The sequence below is a fragment of the Anomaloglossus baeobatrachus genome, chromosome 4 (genome assembly GCF_048569485.1).
Source record: "Anomaloglossus baeobatrachus isolate aAnoBae1 chromosome 4, aAnoBae1.hap1, whole genome shotgun sequence".
NCBI lineage: Eukaryota > Metazoa > Chordata > Amphibia > Anura > Aromobatidae > Anomaloglossus > Anomaloglossus baeobatrachus.
Genome location: NC_134356.1, coordinates 572931881 through 572952139, shown reverse-complemented (window position 1 = coordinate 572952139; position 20259 = coordinate 572931881). Strand labels below are relative to the sequence as shown.

Genomic DNA, 20259 nt, shown 5'->3' with positions numbered 1-20259 from the left:
ACAAAGTTGCCTATTTTCATGTGTAATATTAATTTATGAAACACAAATTATAATGACTAAGTAAAAATGAAATTAAAAAAGTCCCCAGGAGGTATAAATCCTCTCTGAAGGGATTGTCCGACCTAAATCCACAAGTCTGCAGTCACTCTGTGTCCCTCTCTCTGACTGCAGACTTGTGAGTCCTCACATTGGGCGCACTGCGCGCTACAAATTGTCCGGTATCGGAGCCAGGAACTGCAGTCACATGGCGTTACATATAATACAGGACAGAATCCGACTAGGTGGACACGGCCAGAACACCCCCTTTAAAGACTGGCCACACTCTCCTGCCTTATATCACATGGATTCAAACCACAGAAAGAAAAAAAGAGCAGAGATTTCCAGGCGCTGCCACAGAGTGAGGACAAGGGGGTATGTTCTCAGGATCTTTATGCTATGTGCTCACACTGAGTATTTAGATGCAAACATTTCTGCATCTCTTAGCAAATAAAAACGCAGAGGGCAAAACCACGCGTTTTGCATTTTCCACCTGCGCTTTTCAAGTGTTTTTGGACACCAATGAATGCTACAGATATAGCTATACATAACTGTATAATCCCCCGACATAATAAAATTTCTCCCTGTGGAGCTTATTGGACAGCTTTTGATGATAAAATAAATCAGTGAAAAAAAAAAAAAACAAACAAACATGTGGGGTTCTCCCTATTTTTGATAACCAGCAAAGGTAAAAGCAGACAGCTGAGGGCTGATATTATCATACTGGGAAGGTCCATGGTTATTTGGCACCTCCAAGCTTAAAAATAGCAGCCTGCATCCCCCCAGAAGTGGCACATCACATCTGATGTGCCAATACTGGGACTTTGCCTCAACTTTTGCCTATTGCGCTCATGCAGTTGCTTTCGGGGGTCAATGGTATTTGGGGTTCTTGTCAGCTGTGTGTCAGCTGACATCAAGCCCTGGTGTTAGTAATGGATAGGCATCTATCAGACACCCCCATCAGTAACTCAGTAGGAGGAAAAAAACAAAAAAAAAAAAAACCCACACACCACACTTTCCCTGGTTCACCATTTTATTGAAGGAGAAAAAAAAAAAAAACAATCAAAAACCATGCAGGTCTGCCACTTTTGTTCCTCTTTGGTTTGAATATGTTTCTTCCCACCGGCGCGTGCGTCAGCAGTCAGGGTATCAGCCTTCCTTTCCTTGTTGGCGTGTGGGTCAGCGGTCAGGGTATCAGCCTTCCTTTCCTTGTTGGCGTGTGGGTCAGCGGTCAGGGTATCAGCCTTTCCTTGTTGGCGTGTGGGTCAGCGGTCAGGGTATCAGCCTTTCCTTGTTGGCGTGTGGGTCAGCGGTCAGGGTATCAGCCTTTCCTTGTTGGCGTGTGGGTCAGCGGTCAGGGTATCAGCCTTTCCTTGTTGGCGTGTGGGTCAGCGGTCAGGGTATCAGCCTTTACTTCTTGGCCTGTGGGTCAGCCTTTCCTTGTTGGCGTGTGGGTCAGCGGTCAGGGTATCAGCCTTTCCTTGTTGGCGTGTGGGTCAGCGGTCAGGGTATCAGCCTTTCCTTGTTGGCGTGTGGGTCAGCAGTCAGGGTATCAGCCTTTCCTTGTTGGCGTGTGGGTCAGCAGTCAGGGTATCAGCCTTTCCTTGTTGGCGTGTGGGTCAGCGGTCAGGGTATCAGCCTTTCCTTGTTGGCGTGTGGGTCAGCGGTCAGGGTATCAGCCTTTCCTTGTTGGCGTGTGGGTCAGCGGTCAGGGTATCAGCCTTTCCTTGTTGGCGTGTGGGTCAGCGGTCAGGGTATCAGCCTTTACTTCTTGGCCTGTGGGTCAGCCTTTCCTTGTTGGCGTGTGGGTCAGCGGTCAGGGTATCAGCCTTTCCTTGTTGGCGTGTGGGTCAGCGGTCAGGGTATCAGCCTTTCCTTGTTGGCGTGTGGGTCAGCAGTCAGGGTATCAGCCTTTCCTTGTTGGCGTGTGGGTCAGCGGTCAGGGTATCAGCCTTTCCTTGTTGGCGTGTGGGTCAGCAGTCAGGGTATCAGCCTTTCCTTGTTGGCGTGTGGGTCAGCGGTCAGGGTATCAGCCTTTCCTTGTTGGCGTGTGGGTCAGCAGTCAGGGTATCAGCCTTTCCTTGTTGGCGTGTGGGTCAGCAGTCAGGGTATCAGCCTTTCCTTGTTGGCGTGTGGGTCAGCAGTCAGGGTATCAGCCTTTCCTTGTTGGCGTGTGGGTCAGCAGTCAGGGTATCAGCCTTTCCTTGTTGGCGTGTGGGTCAGCAGTCAGGGTATCAGCCTTTCCTTGTTGGCGTGTGGGTCAGCAGTCAGGGTATCAGCCTTTCCTTGTTGGCGTGTGGGTCAGCAGTCAGGGTATCAGCCTTTCCTTGTTGGCGTGTGGGTCAGCAGTCAGGGTATCAGCCTTTCCTTGTTGGCGTGTGGGTCAGCGGTCAGGGTATCAGCCTTTCCTTGTTGGCGTGTGGGTCAGCGTATCAGCCTTTCCTTCTTACAAGTCTGGAGTTGTGTCCGGTCACAACCCAGGTAGGGGAGCATAAACAAAAACAAGCTCTTGCTCATTGTGTCTTATTTTGGTGGTAACACACTTGGTGCTCTTTTTTTTTTCCACTGATTAGACATGGGGCATGGATGGATGGATGGATGGTCGGTCAGGAAGCCATCCGCTGCACACAAGCATCACGCACGGATCTAATTGTACTGATCGGACCCATGTATAATACTCCTCGGCTATGGAATAGCGGCTTCTTGCGTCTCATCACACCAGACGTCAGATCAGGTGGGAGACAATGCCAGAATAAACGCTTTCAAATTTAATACACAATTTCCCCCAGACGTTATTGCCAGACTTGTGGAAACATTGATAATATCTAGGCAAATTGCAGAAATGGCTGAAAAATCATTTGCAAAACCACCTGCGGCCGTTACAATCAACCTATTCTTGAGAAGCGTCTGATCGAAACGCAAAATGTCAAGTTATAATGGTGTCGAGCTTGTGTGCAATCTATAGTGACTGCAGAATCTGACATATCCCACTGATAAAGGTAATGTACATGAGACATTACAGCCATCACGTTTACGACCTTGGAGTTTAGAGGGATCTCACTGCCAGATGATGGGGGGAAAAAAAAAATGGAGGATGGTCTCCAGCTCGTCCTTGCATAACACCCACTTTATGCTTCATTCATTAGAGATCATTGGAAACACATTGACACTTACACGTTTCCACCAGTGCGTTTCTGCATATAGCACTCATTATATCACAGGTGCTAAAACACAAAACCTGAAGATGTATACAGTACTACGGAAATATATGTCACCGGGGAGAAGATATCGTACTATAAACCTTTACGCAGTGTTCACACATTACACCAATGCAGTAGGTGTCCGCACCGTAATACAAATAACATTCTTCTCTGATAAGTTTTTTTCAGTATTGTTCTTTTTACTTGACGCAGATTTAAAGCATTGCTTTATTTTTTTTTTATTTTACAATTAAAAACGAGACTAAATTTTTTAATAAGCATTTTTTTTTTCAGGCTACCCATAGAAGGCGGAAGAAAAAAAAACCCAAAACAAACACACAACAACAACAACAACAACAACAACAACAACAACACAGCTCAGCAGCTTTACGCACACTGGACAAGAGATTTTATGAAACCTCATCCACTTTGCTTGAACAGTTAGAAGCAGCAGATTTTCTGCATATAAAAAAAAAAAATTCTAATCTGGTTTCCCAGGACGGGACTAGAACTCATCAGCTAGTGAGCACTTTTGTCCATAAGGACTAACTAATGGGTTCTAGTCCCATCCTGGGAAGCCAGATTAAAAAATAAAAAAGCAGGATTTATGCTACGTGGGAACATGTCCTTGTGTAGGAGAAGAAAAGAAGAGGGGGGGGGGGGAGCAGAGAGGGTATACAGGCGATCTTCTTTCCTTTGATGGGTGAATAGAGCCTAAAGGGTGCTTTACACACTGCGACATCGCTAGCGATGTAAGGCTGCTTTCACACTACGTTTTTGTAAGGCTGCTTTCACACTACGTGTTTTTAACATGCGTCCTGAACGGTTTTTTGCTGCAAAAGCGGATCCTGCTTTTACAGCAAAAAAATGCATGCAAACGCATGTGTTACTTTGCAGGATCCTGTCACTGGATGTTTAGGGGCGGGCATTGGAGTCATGTGATCGGGAGTGATGGGAACCAGACGTGCCAGACTGGGAGCCGGCATCTGACAGCTGCGAGGCTCGTAACCAAGGTAAACATCGGGTATACTTGCTTGGATACCCGATATTTACTTTGGTTACGAGCGTCTGCAGCTGCTAGGAGCCGGGCTCCCTGCACACGTAACCAACGTAAACATCGGGTAACTAAGATAAGTGGTTACCCGATATTTACCTTGGTTACAAGTGTCCGCAGCTCTCAGGCGGGAGAGAGGGAGGGGGAGAGACAGAGAGAGAGGGAGGAGAGAGAGGGAGGAGAGAGAGAGACTGATCACGGAGGCTGGTTTCTGGGCATGCTCAGTAGAGCAAGCAGGATCCTGTCTATCAGCATGCCAGCGTTCACATGCTGTTTAGTCAGGATCCAGCAATTTGCAGTATTTGGACGCAGCTCAAAAACGCTACAAGTAGCGTTTTTGAAAGATGTTAAAAAACTGCAACTCGCTGGATCCTCACTATAACACACGCAAACGCAGGTGAACGCATGTTAATGCGAGTCCATTGCAAATGCATTGAAATGAAAACGCATTTGCACTGGATCCGTTTCTGCGTTAAAAAAACGTTCAGGACGCATGTTAAAAAGACGTAGTGTGAAAGCAGCCTAACATCCGTCCTGAACGTTTTTTTAACTCAAAAACGGATCCAGTGCAAATGCGTTTTCATTTCAATGCATTTGCAATGGACTCGTGTCAACATGAGTTCACCTGCGTTTGCGTGCGTTATAGTGAGGATCCAGCGACTTGCAGTTTTTTATCTTTTTTCAAAAACGCTACTTGTAGCGCTTTTGAGCTGCGTCCAAATACTGCAAATTGCTGGATCCTGACTAAACAGCACGCAAACACATGTGAACACTGGCATGCTGATAGACAGGATCCTGCTTGCTCTACTGAGCATGCCCAGAAACCAGCCTCGGGTGATCAGTCCCTCTCTCTCCTCCCTCCCCCCTCCCTCTCTCCCCCTCCCTCTCTCCCCCGCCTGAGAGCTGCAGACACTCGTAACCAAGGTAAACATCGGGTAACCGCGGTCTTAGTTACCCGATGTTTACGTTGGTTACGTGTGCAGGGAGCAGGCAGCTCTGCTCCTAGCAGCTGCAGACGCTCGTAACCAATGTAAATATTGGGTATCCAAGCAAGTTACCCAATGTTTACCTTGGTTACGAGCCTCCAAAGCTGTCAGAAGCCGGCTCCCAGTCTCTCACATTCAGTTCCACCGACTCCCGATCACATGACTCCAATGCCCGCCCCTAAACTTAAAGTGACAGGATCCTGCAAAATAACAGATGCGTTTGCATGCGTTTTTTGCTGTAAAAGCAGGATCCGCTTTTGCAGCAAAAAAAACATTCATGACGCATGTTAAAAAAACGTAGTGTGAAAGCAGCCTAACATCCGAGTGCACCCACCCTTGTCGTAACGATATGTGGTGATCGCTGCCGTAGCGAACATTATCGCTACGGCAGCGTCACACGAACATACCTGTGCAGCGACGTCACTGTGACCGCCGAACAATCCCTCCCTCAAGGGGGAGGTGCGTTCGGCGTCACCAAGCAGCCGGCCAATAGAAGTGGAGGGGCGGAGATGAGCGGGACGTAACCTCCCGCCCACCTCCTTCCTTTCGCATTGCCGGTGGACGCAGGTAAGGAGATGTTTGTCGTTGCCACGGTGTCACACAGCGATTTGTGCTGCTGCAGGAATGACGAACAACATCGTACCGGCAGCAGCAACGATATTAAGGAAAGGCGCGACGTGTCAACGATCACCGTTTTTCACGTTTTTGTGCTCGTTGATCGTTGCTCATTTGGGTTACTTGCGGCGATGTCGGTAACGGCGCTGAATGTGCGTCACTACCGAATTGACCCCGACGATATATCGTTACCGATATCGCAGCGTGTAAAGCCCCCTTAAGGCTGTGTGCCCATGGGACAACATACCCGCGGATTTTGCAGCGGAAAACCTGCGGATTTATCTAGATTTTCCAGATAAATCCGCAGGTTTACGTAAGTACAGACACTCCCCATGTTATCCTATGGGATTTGGGGAGTGCTGTATAAATGCTACGGTATGTGCGGCTGCGGAATATGCTGTGGGTGTCCACAGACACACGTAACTGCATGTCAGTTATTCATGCGGAAATATCTGTGGCATTCCCGCTCCTCCACTAAGGAGATACAGGGCGGGAATTCTGCACGAAGTCGGCACTGTTTCTGCAGGTTTACTGCAACAACTCCGCAGATATACCACAACAATGGATAGCTGCGGATTCAGGGGAGTTGCTGCGTGAACCTGCGGAAAGACCTGCAGAAAAGTCCACAGGTACGATCTCCCTTGGGCACATGGCCTTAAGCTATTTTCCCTTGATCAGGAGAGTTTGACGCTGCAGAATTTCTCTCCCCCACCTGAGTTTAATTGCATTTTTATCTCGTTTCTGACCCTGCCTTTTTTGTCTGTTTTGTGTGTCATCCTTTTAATAAAGCTGTTTTGTTTTAGAAACTTCCAGGTATTGACATTGGGTGTGGATTACATGCATTGTTGGTGCGTTTCTACTGCATAAACGCAACAAAAACACACGTGTGCCTTTCCTGTGTATCTTCTGGATAAAATGCAAGTCTATGGAGGAAATCTGCACAGAAAACTCAGTGTACCCGTGAGCGAAATTGTCAAGGGTAAAGAAGCGCAGAGGGACGGAGATTTCTATTAATCCCATTCACTTTGCTGAAACTGTAAAACGCAGTATTTTGAATGTAGTGAAAATACGTAGCGTCCAGAAGGGGAGTATGGCCTGAGGGGTACTTTGCACGCTGCGACATCGCTAGCCGATTGTAGCGATGCCGAGCGTGATAGTCCCCGCCCCCGTCGCAGATGCGATCTCTTGTGATAGCTGCCGTAGCGAACATTATCGCTACGGCAGCTTCACATGCACTTACCTGCCCTGCGATGTCGCTCTGGCCGGCGACCCGCCTCCTTCCTAAGGGGGCGGATCATGTGGCGTCACACGGCAGGCGGCCAATAGAAGCAAAGGGGCGGAGATGAGCGGGACGTAAACATCCCGCCCACTTCCTTCCTTCCGCATTGCAGTCGGGACGCAGGTAAGGAGATGTTCCTTGCTCTTGCGGCTTCATACACAGCGATGTGTGCTGCCGCAGGAACGAGGAACAACATCGTACCCGTCGCTGCAGCGAAATTATGGAAATGACCGACACTACACAGATCACCGATTTACGACGTTTTTGCGATCGTTTATCGGTGCTTCTAGGCTTTACACGTTGCGACGTAGTTACCGGCGCCGGATGTGCGTCACTTTCGATTTGACCCCGACGAGATCGCAGTAGTGATGTCGCAGCGTGCAAAGTACCCCTAAGACACACGGCGAGAAAAACGGTGCGAGTGGAGTGCGATAAAACATCACATTCCCCTCGGACCAATATTAGCCTGTGTGTCAGCACACATGAGCGATTATTTTCTCAGCCCCAATCGAATTGAGAAAACAATCGCAGCATGCTGCGCTTGTAATGCGAGACTCATTTCTCTCGCACCCATTCAAGTCTTTGGGGCGAGAGAAAGATCACACTGCACTCGCAGTACACCGGTGTACCGCGAGTGCAGAGCGAGAATCCGGCTACGGAGGAGAGAGGGAGATAAATCCCTCCACCCCTCCTCAGTGCCGGCCCGTCCCCCGCAGCTGAGGTCCGCCCGCACAGTCGGACCTCAGTCGCAGTGACACTCGGCTCTACTGTACTGCCAGTGTGAGCAAAGTGTCATGCGAGGGGATCGCAGTAATGCCCGTGTGGCCCTGGCCTATCACTGATAGCGGTCATAGACCCTTATGGACACATTTGTCCTCGATGCTGAGGTTTACCTGATGTATTCACCAAACATATGGTCTTATCGTGATGTGGACTTATGTCCTAATTTATCATTATATTTCCTCCAGATTTTAGCATTAATAGCTCTTAATTTGTGACTTTTGGATTTGAGACAATTCAGCAAAAGATTTGCGCCTTTTTTCAAATTGACTTTTGTGGTATAGATAGCGTTTTATTTTTTGTGTCAATGTGGCTTTTCCAGATGTTTTAGGCTATGTGCACACGTGTCAGTTTTTTTTGCGTTTTTTTCATTGCTTATTTTAATCAATAAAAGCATCCCAGCAAAGTCTATGAGAACCCTGGCTTGCTGTGCACACGTGGCTTCTTTTTTCCTTGCAGATGTTGTTGCTGAAAAATGCAGCAGCATGTGAATAGTTTCTGTGTTTATTTTCCGTGTTTCTATAATCTCCTGCGATGCTTTATCACTGCAGGGGATTATAATGCAGCACTTCGCCTCATACACTATGCATACAGCATGGTGTGTGAGGCTTACTGTAGCTCAGTAACCTGGGGTCACCATGGTGATGACCCCGGGTAACTATGGCAGTGATTGGGTCCCTGTGATCGCATTACAGGGACCCGATCGCCAGGAGAGGTAAACAATTCCTCTCCCTGCCTCCTGAATTCTGCGAGCACATTGATCGCAGCAATGAGGGGGTTAAACAACCGGGAGTGGTGCGGGCACCACTCCGATCAGCGAGAGCCAGGTTCTGACGCCAGAACCCCCGCGATCAATAAGCACAAACAAAAAAAAAGAAAAAAAAAGCAGGAATATAATTATATATATATATATATATATATATATATATATATATATATATATATATATATATATATATATATATATATATATATATATATATATATATATATATATATATATATATATATATATTAATTAATGATAATATGTATGTATGTATGTATGTATACACACACACACATATATATGTATATAAAAACGCAGAAACGCAATAAAAATGCACATTTTTCTGCTGCGTTTCTCCTGCCAAAACAGGCTTTTTATGTGCAGAAAAGAAGTACACAAAAAAGCAACATGGGCTCATAGCCTTAGACTGATTCATGAAAAAAGTTGCAAACTTTGGCAGGATTCTACTCTATGTATCTCATACATTTTGGGCAAAGCCTAACATTGAGAATATATTATAATAATAATAATAAATATTTATTTATTTATACAGCGCTATTAATTCCACAGCGCTTTACATACATTGGCATCACTGTCCCCATTGTGGCTCACAATCTAGAGTCCCTATCAGTATGTCTTTGGGGTGTGGGAGGAAACCGGAGAACCCGGAGGAAACCCACGCAAACACGGGGAGAACATACAAACTCCTTGCAGATGGTGTCGTTGGGGGGGCAGGGAGGGGGGGGGGGGGGGGGGGGGGGAGGATTTGAACCCAGGACCCCAGCGCTGCAGTGCTAACCACTGAGCCACCGTGCTGCCCATATACATGTATATCTTTAACTGGTTTTGTGACCTTTTTATAGCAGCATAGATGACTTATTTTTCACAAAATGACAGTAAAAATAGCGGCAACATAATCCAAGAAAGACTTTAGGAAGGAGGGCAACTAGAGTAGAATCATCAAAGAAGAAAAAACAAAAAGCCAGCACTAAATGTGCACTTCAGCACTAAAAATGCCAAACTGTACTTATTATAAAAATTTTGAGATTTTTGGCAAAAAAAATTGCAATTTCTTGAGCTACCCCGCCACGTCACAGCAAATCTCATTTGGGGCAGTCCTACACTAAAATATTTTTATAAAATGTGCCTTACAGCCTCACATATGAATAGTAGAACTGCTCTCAGCAGCACTCACCTGGTCTATTTCAATCCCGTACCCATGACTGAGTCATGGCTGTGGGCGGGACAGGTCCAAGCAAATGTTGCATGAAGTAAATAGCCTGTGGACAAGGCCTGATGACTGAATGTGAACAGTCACCAACCGCCAAAATCTAGACAGGTGGAATACATCGCAAATTGGGGTGCATAGCAAGGTGGGGGTCAGCCACCGACCAATTCAATGAAGAAAAAAACAAAAAGCCAGCACTAAATGTGCACTTCAGCACTAAAAATTCCAAACTGTACTTATTATAAAAATTTTGAGATTTTTGGCAAAAAATTGTAATTTCTTGAGCTACCCCGCCATGTCACGGCAAATCTCATTTGAGGCAGTCCTACACTAAAATATTTTTAAAAAATGTGCCATACGGCCTCGTAGATTTTGGCGATTGGTGACTGTTCACATTCAGTCATCAGGCCTTGTCCACAGGCTATTTACTTCATGCAGCATTTGCTTGGACCTGTCCCGCCCACAGCCATGACTCAGTCATGGGTACGGGATTGAAATAGACCAGGTGAGTGCTGCTGAGAGCAGTTCTACTATTCATATGTGAGGCCGTATGGCACATTTTATAAAAATATTTTAGTGTTAGGACTGCCCCAAATGAGATTTGCCGTGACGTGGCGGGGTAGCTCAAGAAATTTGCAATTTTTTGCCAAAAATCTCAAATTTATAATAAGTACAGTTGGAATTTTTAGTGCTGCAGTGCACATTTAGTGCTAGCTATTTTGTTTCTTAGAAAAAGAACTTAGAAAAAAACAAAAAAAAACAAAACAAAACACAGATGAATCAGGCCCAGTCTTATGTAACACGTCAAGTAGCTAAACTGTTGTAACCTACAGGTGAGGTACACTGATGTCAGATATCAGTGTCAGGAGACGGTCTCCAGATGTTCGGCTGTCACGTGTATGCCCTAAAGGACACTTCTCGTGGACATCTGCGGGATAAGATTTTTGCTAACCTAATTTTTTTCACCTTCAAACCCTTAAGCTATAAAAGGAGTTCTCCTAATATGTTTCTTTTTACCTCTTCAAGCGATACAATTAAAAAGTCACCAGTATATTCTTGTGGCGTCTTCTGCTTGGCAGGCGCTCACAATTAAAGGGGTTATCCACTACTAGGACAACCCCTTCTGATTCCACTTGTTTCCCCTCAGTTAAAATAAAAGACCCCATACTCTCCTCCCGTTCCAGAGCTCTCTCGTCCAATCACTGCTGACTTCTCTTGTCAGGCTTTCGAATCAACTGAGTTAACAGGAAGTGACGCTGCCGCTCATCTGATCCGAAGGCGGGGAGAGAGAAGTCGGCAGTGATTAGGCGCGAGGCTTGTGTGATGTCACAATGTCATGTGAGGCCCGAACCCCGATTACAGACAGCGCTGGAACAGCGGCAGAATGGGAGGAGCGTACAGGTCCTTTTATTTTAACTGGGAGGAAACAAGTGGAACCACAAGGGGTTGTCCTAGTAGTGGACAACCCCTTCAATGAAAGAAAGAAAAAAAAACAAAAAAAAACACAAACACCAATGTGAAAGACACTAAAAGGCATCAGAAAAAAAAAAAAAAGTCTAAAAAGGGAAAAGCACTGTCAGAGTTTTCCTGACAGGTCTTTTCCTGGGATATAAAAATAAAGATTTGGGAACACCGGCACTTACAAGGCGCTGTGTGCACATACACATCTAACTGTCAGAGAATGGACCGCTATTTCCGAACCAGCCTTGGAGGCGTACATGAGGCGGTCCAGTTCAGGTCACATGACCTCTCACTGTTTAGGATATAGCGGTTTATACTCAGACCATAAATGTCTGACACAAAACCATATCCGAACTATGAAAACTTATTCAAAGGACCAGAGAAAGCCGGCCACCATGTCTGACAGGAAGCCATAATGGCAGCCATATTAAAGGCTTTACTTACAGACAAATAGCCATTAGTATTTTTCTGCCATGGTTCAGTGAGCGTGCAGCCGCTGTGGAAACATGATTTCTGACCCAGATGAGCGGAGCAGCTCCAGCCCATCGCCCACAGCCAAGTGTGATATTTACCATGTGAGGTCATTCACACCATGGCGGGCAGAACGACTGGAAGCGAACAAGACAGATCCTTCACTGTGCCGAGAGGGCCAGAGAACTAAAATAAAACCTGACATATATACGAAGTCTTCCTTCCAAAAACAGCCACGCACTGAACAAATTTCTGTCTTAGCTAAAAACAAAAAAAATTATCCAAGAGGCATAAAAACTCATGTAAGGCTATGTGCGCACTAGAAATGTGACGTTTCTCAAGAAAATTTCTTGAGAAACTTCTGCCAGTGAAAGATTTCCGGACCTGCGGAAAAAATCCGCACCAAATCCGCATGCAGTTTTGCCGCGGATTTACCGCAGGTTTGTCCCTGCAATAAATAATAAAGATAATCGATAGACAGATAATGGATAGAGGGAAAGATGGATAGATGAATAGATAGATAGATAGATAGATGAGAAAAACCTATATAATGTTCCACCTCCCTGCATTTTCTAAGCTGGCACCCTTTAGTGACTTTCATGTGGCACTAAAGGGTGCTTAGCCTTGTATTTAGCCATAAAATAAATAAATAATTAAAAAAAAAACGACGTGAGGTCCCCCCATTTTTTGTAGCCAGCTAGGGTAAAGCAGACGGCTGCAGCCTGCAGACCACCGCTGGCAGCTTCACCTTGGCTGATAATCCAAAACAGTGGGCACCCCACGCTATTATTTTAAATTATATAAATAATTTAAAACAAAAAACGTGCGGTCCCCCCCATATTGGATCACCAGCCAAGGTAAAGCGGACAGCTGGGGTCTGATATTCTCAGACTAGGGAGGTCCACTGTTATTGGACACTCCCCAGCCTAAAAATAGCAGGCCGCAGCTGCCCCAGAAGTGGCGCATCCATTAGACGTGCCAATCCTGGCGCTTTGCCCCAGCTCATCCCGCGCCCTGGTGCGTTGGCAAACGGGGTAATATATGGGGTTGATGCCAGATGTGTAATGTCACCTGGCATCAAGCCCTGGGGTTGGTGAGGTCAGGCGTCTATCAAATACCCGACATCACCAACCCAGTTAGTAATAATTAAAAAATAGACAACAAAAAAAAGTTTTATTTGAAAAAACACTCCCCAAAACATTCCCTCTTTAACCAATTTATTGAAAAGAGCACAATCAATTCCACGTCCGGCGTAATCCAATAAGGGGGGGGGGGGGGGGGGGGGAACAGCGATCCATACCATAGTCGCTGTCCCAGTCAATGAAGAACAGAATGTTCCCCATTGGCTGGGAGAGCAATGCAGTGACCTGAGCTAACATCAATAGGTCAACTCAGGTCACTGCAGGGGATGACGAGCGCTGCCATCAGGAGCATAGATGAGATCATTACCTTCTGTGATCATCTCCTGTACTGCTGACGTCAGCGCTGTCACTGACTTCTATGCCCGCCGCGTTGTCAGACGTATCGCGAGAGCCCGTGACGTCACCGCTAGTGACAGTCTCGGGCCGCTCGCGAGACGGGCATAGACAGCAGTGACAGCGCTGACGTCAGGAGGCAGGAGATCGTCACAGCAGGTAATGATCTCACCTCCTGACAGCAGCGATCGTCATCCCCGCGGCTCCCAGCACTGCAGGATGTCAGTGTCTGCCTGTGTCAGTGTCTGCCTGCGCTGCAGCGTGACAGGCTGCTGACACTGCGGGCAGACACTGACACCCTGCAGTGCAGGCAGCCGCGAGGCCGGAGCAGGACACAGACTGCACGGGCACCTGGAGGTCGCACGGAAGCGCTTCTGTGCGGCGTCCAGGGAGTGTGACGTGTGTTTACTCTGCTCCGCCTCCTCTTCCTGGCATAATGACATCGCTTCCTGCAAAACCGCAGGCAGCGATGAGCATTCCCGCAGGTAATTCGCGGCTATTCCGGTGGTATACCGCACATCATTGCTACCTGCGGAATACCCCCGGAATACCGCAGGTACCTGCGGAAATTAATGGACATGCACATTTTCTCAAGAAATTTTCTTGAGAAAAATCCGCACAACTATTTTTTTTCTCATTGAATTTCATGGGAAATGTCTGCACAAAGATTGCAGACATTTCTCAAGAAATTTCCGGGGCAAATCCGCGGGTAAATCCGCAGGTAAAAAGCTCTAGTGCGCACATAGCCTTACAGTCACTGCAAACATTTAGTTGTGTCCACGGTAATCTGTCAGCAAGTTTTTGTTATGAGCAGCAGGATGTAGGAGCTGAGACCCTGATTCCAGCGATGTGTCACTTACTGGACTGCTTGGTATAGCTTTCATGAAATCCCCCTTTTCTCTGCTATAGATGTAGTAGTGTCAGAATGCTGAGCTGTGTATAACCCCGCCCACACCACTGATTGGACAATGTACACAGGATATTGCCAAGCAGGGGGGACGGGTTACACAGGGTAGCCTGACTGGTCTGCAGGGGAGACCTAGTCCTGAGGTGATAATCTCCTGGTGATAAAACACTCATTGTGTTAAAACAACAACATAACCTAGTAAGTGACACATCCCTAGAATCAGGGGGTTTTTGCCTCTACATTACGCTGCTCTCACATTAAACAGTAAAACCTGCTGACTGATTCTCCTTAACCGCTTCAGGGTTTACAATCCCTGAAGTGGTTAAGAGTCACATAAGTTGGAAATTGTGCACATTACTGTAAAAGCAATATTTATTTAATGGGCGGCTTTTGCAGCTTTTTCAGGTGGAATGCACCAACATAATATATTTTTTTCACAAAGAAAAAAAAAAATTGTGTGCATAATTTATATAGTAGAAAGCTGGCAGAGCATGTGCTGGCTCTTAGCAAGTATACATAAAAAGTGAGGAAAAATACTCCACCGCCTTTCTACCCACTGGTGGTAAAACGAGTCGGAACGGTGGATGCAGGGGCCCAGGCGCCAAAAAAAAAAAAAAAAAAACAGACCTACGTTTCTCTGACACTTATGGTTCTCATGTGAGATAACCGCCTTCATTCCAAATCTACCCGGTGAACATCAAATAAAATAGGAAGCTCATTCCAAGAGTAACGGGAAACCACTTATTCAAAGAGTAATTGAACTGGTTTGATGTGCGATTTTAAGGCTGCGTTCCCACAATGAATATTGGATGAGTCTTGGATGTTGAAGATTTTCTGCACCTTTAATGTAAATTAGGTTACTTGCGTTTTTTCATTGTGTAGGTGGAGTTATCTTCTAGGCAGCATCCAGTCCATAGTCTGGAAGAGCTCATTTACATAAAGTGATAAAAGATGATTTATCCACAACAAGGCATCTGATATGAGACATAAAGGTATGGATTTTGGCAGCATTCTATAACCTGTATGCCCATATTAACAGATTAAAAAGGCCAAAGTGGTGACATATTCCCTTTAAAAGGAAACCTGTCACCAGACTTGCCTCCTATAAGCTGCGGCCACCACCAGTGAGCCCTTATATACAGCTTTCCAGAATACTGGATATATGAGTCCTGGTCGCTCAGTATAACGTAAAAAACGCTTTCATGATTCTCACTTAGGGGGAAGTCCGGTCCAATGGGTGTTGCTGCTCTCCGGTCCGGCGCCTTCTCTCTGCTGCGATCTCCATCCTCCTACTCAGCTCAGTGTAGATGACATGTTCTACATCATGCACACTAGCCGACACATTGAGGTCCTACGCAGGCACACTTTGATCTACCCTGTTCAGGGCAGATCAAAGCATTGTAGTGCGCATGTACAGTATTTTGATCTGCCCTCAGCATGGCAGATCAAAATGTGCCTAAGCAGGACTGCAATGTCAGCTTCTGTGGATGACGTAGGACACGTCATCCTTACTGGGCTGGTAGAAGGAGGCTGGAGATTGCAGAAGAGGAAGCGCCAGATTGTGGAGCAGCGGCACCCATCGCACCAGACTGCCCCACAGGTAAGTATAATTTCTTATAATATGTCACCAGGGGGAGCGGCGGTTGGGGAGCCGCTCAGTAGGGTCAGTGGACAGAGGATCAGCAGTACTGCGGGCTCAGGGATGTAATGGCAGCAGGCACCACTGATCTGCCGGTGGACTGCAAGCTCCATTGAATCGCTCGCGGTTGACGCAATGGACTTCAAGAAAATGTCCGCAGAGGCGGCGTGCACGCAGATAGGACTCCACTGCCATTTTCTTGAAGTCCATTGCGGCAATCTGGGCACGCTTGTTGTCAGATCAATGGCACCCGCCGCATCGCCGACCCTCTGCCCTGTGACCCTCCTGAGCAGCTCCACTGCAGTGACACCTTCCTCCGAGCCCTCAGTATTGCCGACCCTGCCTCCTGTCACCCCGTTTCACCACCATCGCTCCAGTAAGCCATATCCAGATTAGAAGACGCACCTCCATTTTACCCCAAGTATTTGGGGGGAAAAGTGTGTGTGTGTCTTATAATCCGGAAAATACGGTATAACAATAAAGTTTTGTCAAAGCCAAATACCAGGAAGTATGAAAATCAAAGCAGCTTTATTTAAAACATGACATACAAACAAGAGAGACAAAACAGCATAAAAAAACATGATAAAAACACAAGTAAAAACCACAATAGGTGCAGAAATTCTGCCACACCAAAAACTCCTCAAAAGCTCCTGGTGGGAACGGACTATAGACACTTAAAATGCATCATATCCATCATGGCTCCTGTAAACGGGAACAATTGGAAGGGGCATGCTGTGACAAACCTTGTACCCCATTTATGACATGTCAAGACATCTAGGAACCTCAGCACTACTGACAACAAGCGGATCTGCCTTCATTTGTTGGCCAGAGTTGGCTCTGCAGAGCCTGGTTTCTTCCAACAACCCCATTATTTTCTCCTCATTTTTATTAACTCCAACTGCTCAGCTCCTGAGAGAACTTGTGACCACTTGCAGTGAACACGCGTCCCAGCCATGATTAATTTATCTCTAATTCTATAGTAACCTCACGTCCCAACAAGCCGGGATCGTATGTGAGATGACAGAGAAGCCGCGGCCTGCAGCTGAATTCTCTGACTTCTGCCTAATGTGGCTGAAACACAAGATTACAAAGTCCTCAGGTTATTATGTAAGGCCGGGTCCAGACGAGCGCATATTCTGTCATCCCAGAGAATTGGGCCGATTAGGCAAACCACAGTCTGATCAGGGTATGATCATAGACAGGTCCAATTGTCTCGGATGAGAAGATGGAGAAAAATAAATTCTCTATCTTCTTCACGGTGTCAGCTCATGAAAATCAGACTGCACTCAGACGTCATCCGAGTGCGCTCTGATATTTTCCACACACTCATTGAGTTGCACGGCCAAGTGTGATCCAATAATTGGGTCAAACACAGACAAGCTGCAATTCTTTTTCTCAGACCGACCCAGTCAAAGAAAGAAAAAAAGAAAAAACGGACATGTGCACGACCCCATAGAATAACATTGAGATCCAATTGTGAAGACTCAGTGTTGTCTGAGGAATGGGAGACACGGTAAGACACTGGATTATGCCACTAATGTCCATATAAATGAGGGTGGCGCCAACAGACACCTAAATGGCGCATTCAGACATTGGACACAACGGTCCAATCACAGACTGACCTCGGGTCTCCTGCCCCAAAATCAGCAGCCTCAGACATACATGAGGCACTCTGGTCAGGAGACCTGGTCTGATCATGGACTGACCCCAGTGTGCATGGACGTCCGAATGTGCCCTAATGCGTATGGCCAGTGTTACTTCTGCAAATTTTCTGCAGGTCTCTGCATCAAAATACACATTTGCAATTTGCTCTGATCATTCCCTTTTTGCTCAAATGTTCCCCTTTTTTAAAGGCTGCGTGCCCACGATCAGGGTTCACAGCGTTTTGGAGGCCACGTGGTTTTTGGTGCATCCAAAACGCTGCGTTGTACAGTACATGCACAGTGGATGGGATTTCAAGAAATCTCCTGCCATCTCTACTTTTTTCTCCCACAGCGTAAACTGACCTGCGGTGCGGCCTCCTCAGCTGCAGCATGTCATTTTATTGCTGCAGAGTCACGAGTGTTCTCCACAGGGAGGACAGAAGAAAGACGGCAGCGGCCTGAACCCTGATCATGGGCAGCTGCGATCTTCAGTGGAGAGCACTCGCGGCCCCTCATTCACATCTGGGGCCACACATTTGGCTCATGTATATGCACTGCTTTCCCCACCCATCGGTATCTGTGATTGGTTGCAATCAAACGCCCCCACGCTGACAACCACACATAGCTTTTGTGATTGGGTGCAGTCAGACACGCCCCTACGCTGAGTGACAGCCACACATAACGTCTGTGATTGGTTGCAGTCAGACACGCCCCCACCCACAGTTACAGCATGTCTGACTGCTTTCAATCACAGACGCTATGTGCAGCTGTCATTCAGCGTAGGGGCGTGTCTGACTGCAACCAATCACAGATGCCGGTGGGCGGAAAAAGCAGTGCATATGCATGAACCTATAACACGGCTCTGGAAGGGAATGGGTGGACGCAGGAAGAGCGTATAGCCGCGCGTAGCCTTGGTAAGTACAGCACGCCTGCTCCTAACCCTTATACCATCATTTTTAATCACCGGATTGTGTTCCCCATAGAGATATATGGGGACTGATGTCCGGCCAGAAATCCGGGACCAATTACGGGCCAGAACCGTTTTTTGTTATTTTTGTTTAAGTCCAGTTAGTCCTGCTGATCCCAGATATCTGCAAGTTCACCCATCACTAGCCCTTACACATGATATGTGATAGGTCCTAAGGCGGGGACAGTAAAGCCAGCGGTGAATGGTAGTGGGGCCTGGCTCATGCAATGTAACAACCTCCTCTGACCCCCAGGAAAGCGAGTGCTGACTCTGCTGGAACAGGGCCGGTACCAGAGGGGAGTAGAAGTGTTATTATGTTAATGGGGGACGAACTTTCAGATTAAGAAGGGGGTGTCCGACTAATGGAACATCCCTTGAAGTCTCACAGCAACAACGAAGCAGAGTTGGACCTACTAATCAGAAGGGGCCGTGCCCGACAGCCACAGACGTGGACGACAGACCAGGGTCCTAAAGCGTTCACAGTCATGGCTTTGACAACAATCACTCCTGCACAGCCCCATCTCATGCATTATGGGTGCACAGCACAGAATTAGGCAGACAAGTAGCATACATAGATTACCAAGAATTGTAACAATAAAAACAAAAATTGTTTGCATAAACGGCACAATCCGTGCACAATGCAGATTGTATGAAGGGTCAGGGAATCTATAAGATCACTGGAAAGTCTGCCACTAGCTACAATCAGAAAGGAGACGATTTTTTTTTGCAGATTTCCAAACTAAACTATCAAATCTGTCAAATTGGTGGCCACACTCCAATGGTCAGATCGGTGCAATCAGAGATCGGTGCACACTGGGCACATAAGGACATGCAGAGCTCGTTATTTTAGATATACAGCTGGTAAACTCTAGCCGATATTGACACGATCAGTTAGTACATACGATCAGTGATCGATCGTCTATAGCAATCCGCCTCGGTAAACACAAACCTCCGCTCCGGGACCGGTCTGCTCACTACGCCGGATCCGCTTCTGTCTCCCGGGCCTCAGCTCCTGGATCGAGTCGTACTGATCTTAGAGGAAAATAATGCACCAATCGCAGGATCGCCTCCCTGCCACAGTGAGGAGCGCGTCCAATCACTTACAGAGCCATGAATCCCAGTTAGCCAATAAGTGGTAAGGATCGTCATTCACGTGGGTTTTTCACCTACTTGAGCAACAAATCAGAAGGCGATAATGACACCTTCCCTGGAAGGTAGCAGCTGAGAGTCTCCGCCCAGAGATGCGAGCCGAGTCCAGAACGAGGCATGAGCCGCAAATCTGGGCGGGGATTCCAGAATCATACGTTACGTCCGCCAGGTTTTGAAACGGAAGCGCGAAAAATGAGCACGTTCAGTTGTGTGTGCTAGGAAGGCTCATGTGCTATGATGCCGGCCCAGCTATACATACGGTTATAGGGATTCGGACCGGGGCTTAAAATAACCGAGCTTAAAATTTCAATTGTAAAAATAAAAAAAAAAATGCCATTGTTACCAAAGGTCGGCGGGGGATTGATGGTATGTGGCTGGATACTGGTCCCCATATTAGTCTATAGAGAGATGTGGCACCCCTGCGGCTTCAGGCGCCACAGGGTACTGCACCTCACCCGGGGTGCAGTATTCATCTCGGGTACGGAGGAGGTCATCGCCGGTAAAGGCTGCTTTCACACATCAGGTTTTTTTTTTTGCATCAGGCTCAATCCGGCTCAAAAATCTATGCAACAGATGCGGCGAAAAAAACTGATCCGTTCG

The 20259-nt window shown here is 46.9% G+C and overlaps 1 protein-coding gene across 2 annotated transcripts in view; it reads right to left on the bottom strand.

Moving 5' to 3' along the window:
- The window catches only part of GLCE (glucuronic acid epimerase), a 114325-nt gene extending 94787 nt beyond the window's left edge, over positions 1 to 19538 (bottom strand). For both annotated transcript variants that reach the window (XM_075342874.1, XM_075342875.1), the window contains exon 1: positions 19460 to 19538. The gene's annotated coding sequence lies outside the window, so the exon portion shown is untranslated. The remainder of the gene's footprint in view (positions 1 to 19459) is intronic.
- Between the last annotated feature and the right edge of the window lie 721 nt (positions 19539 to 20259).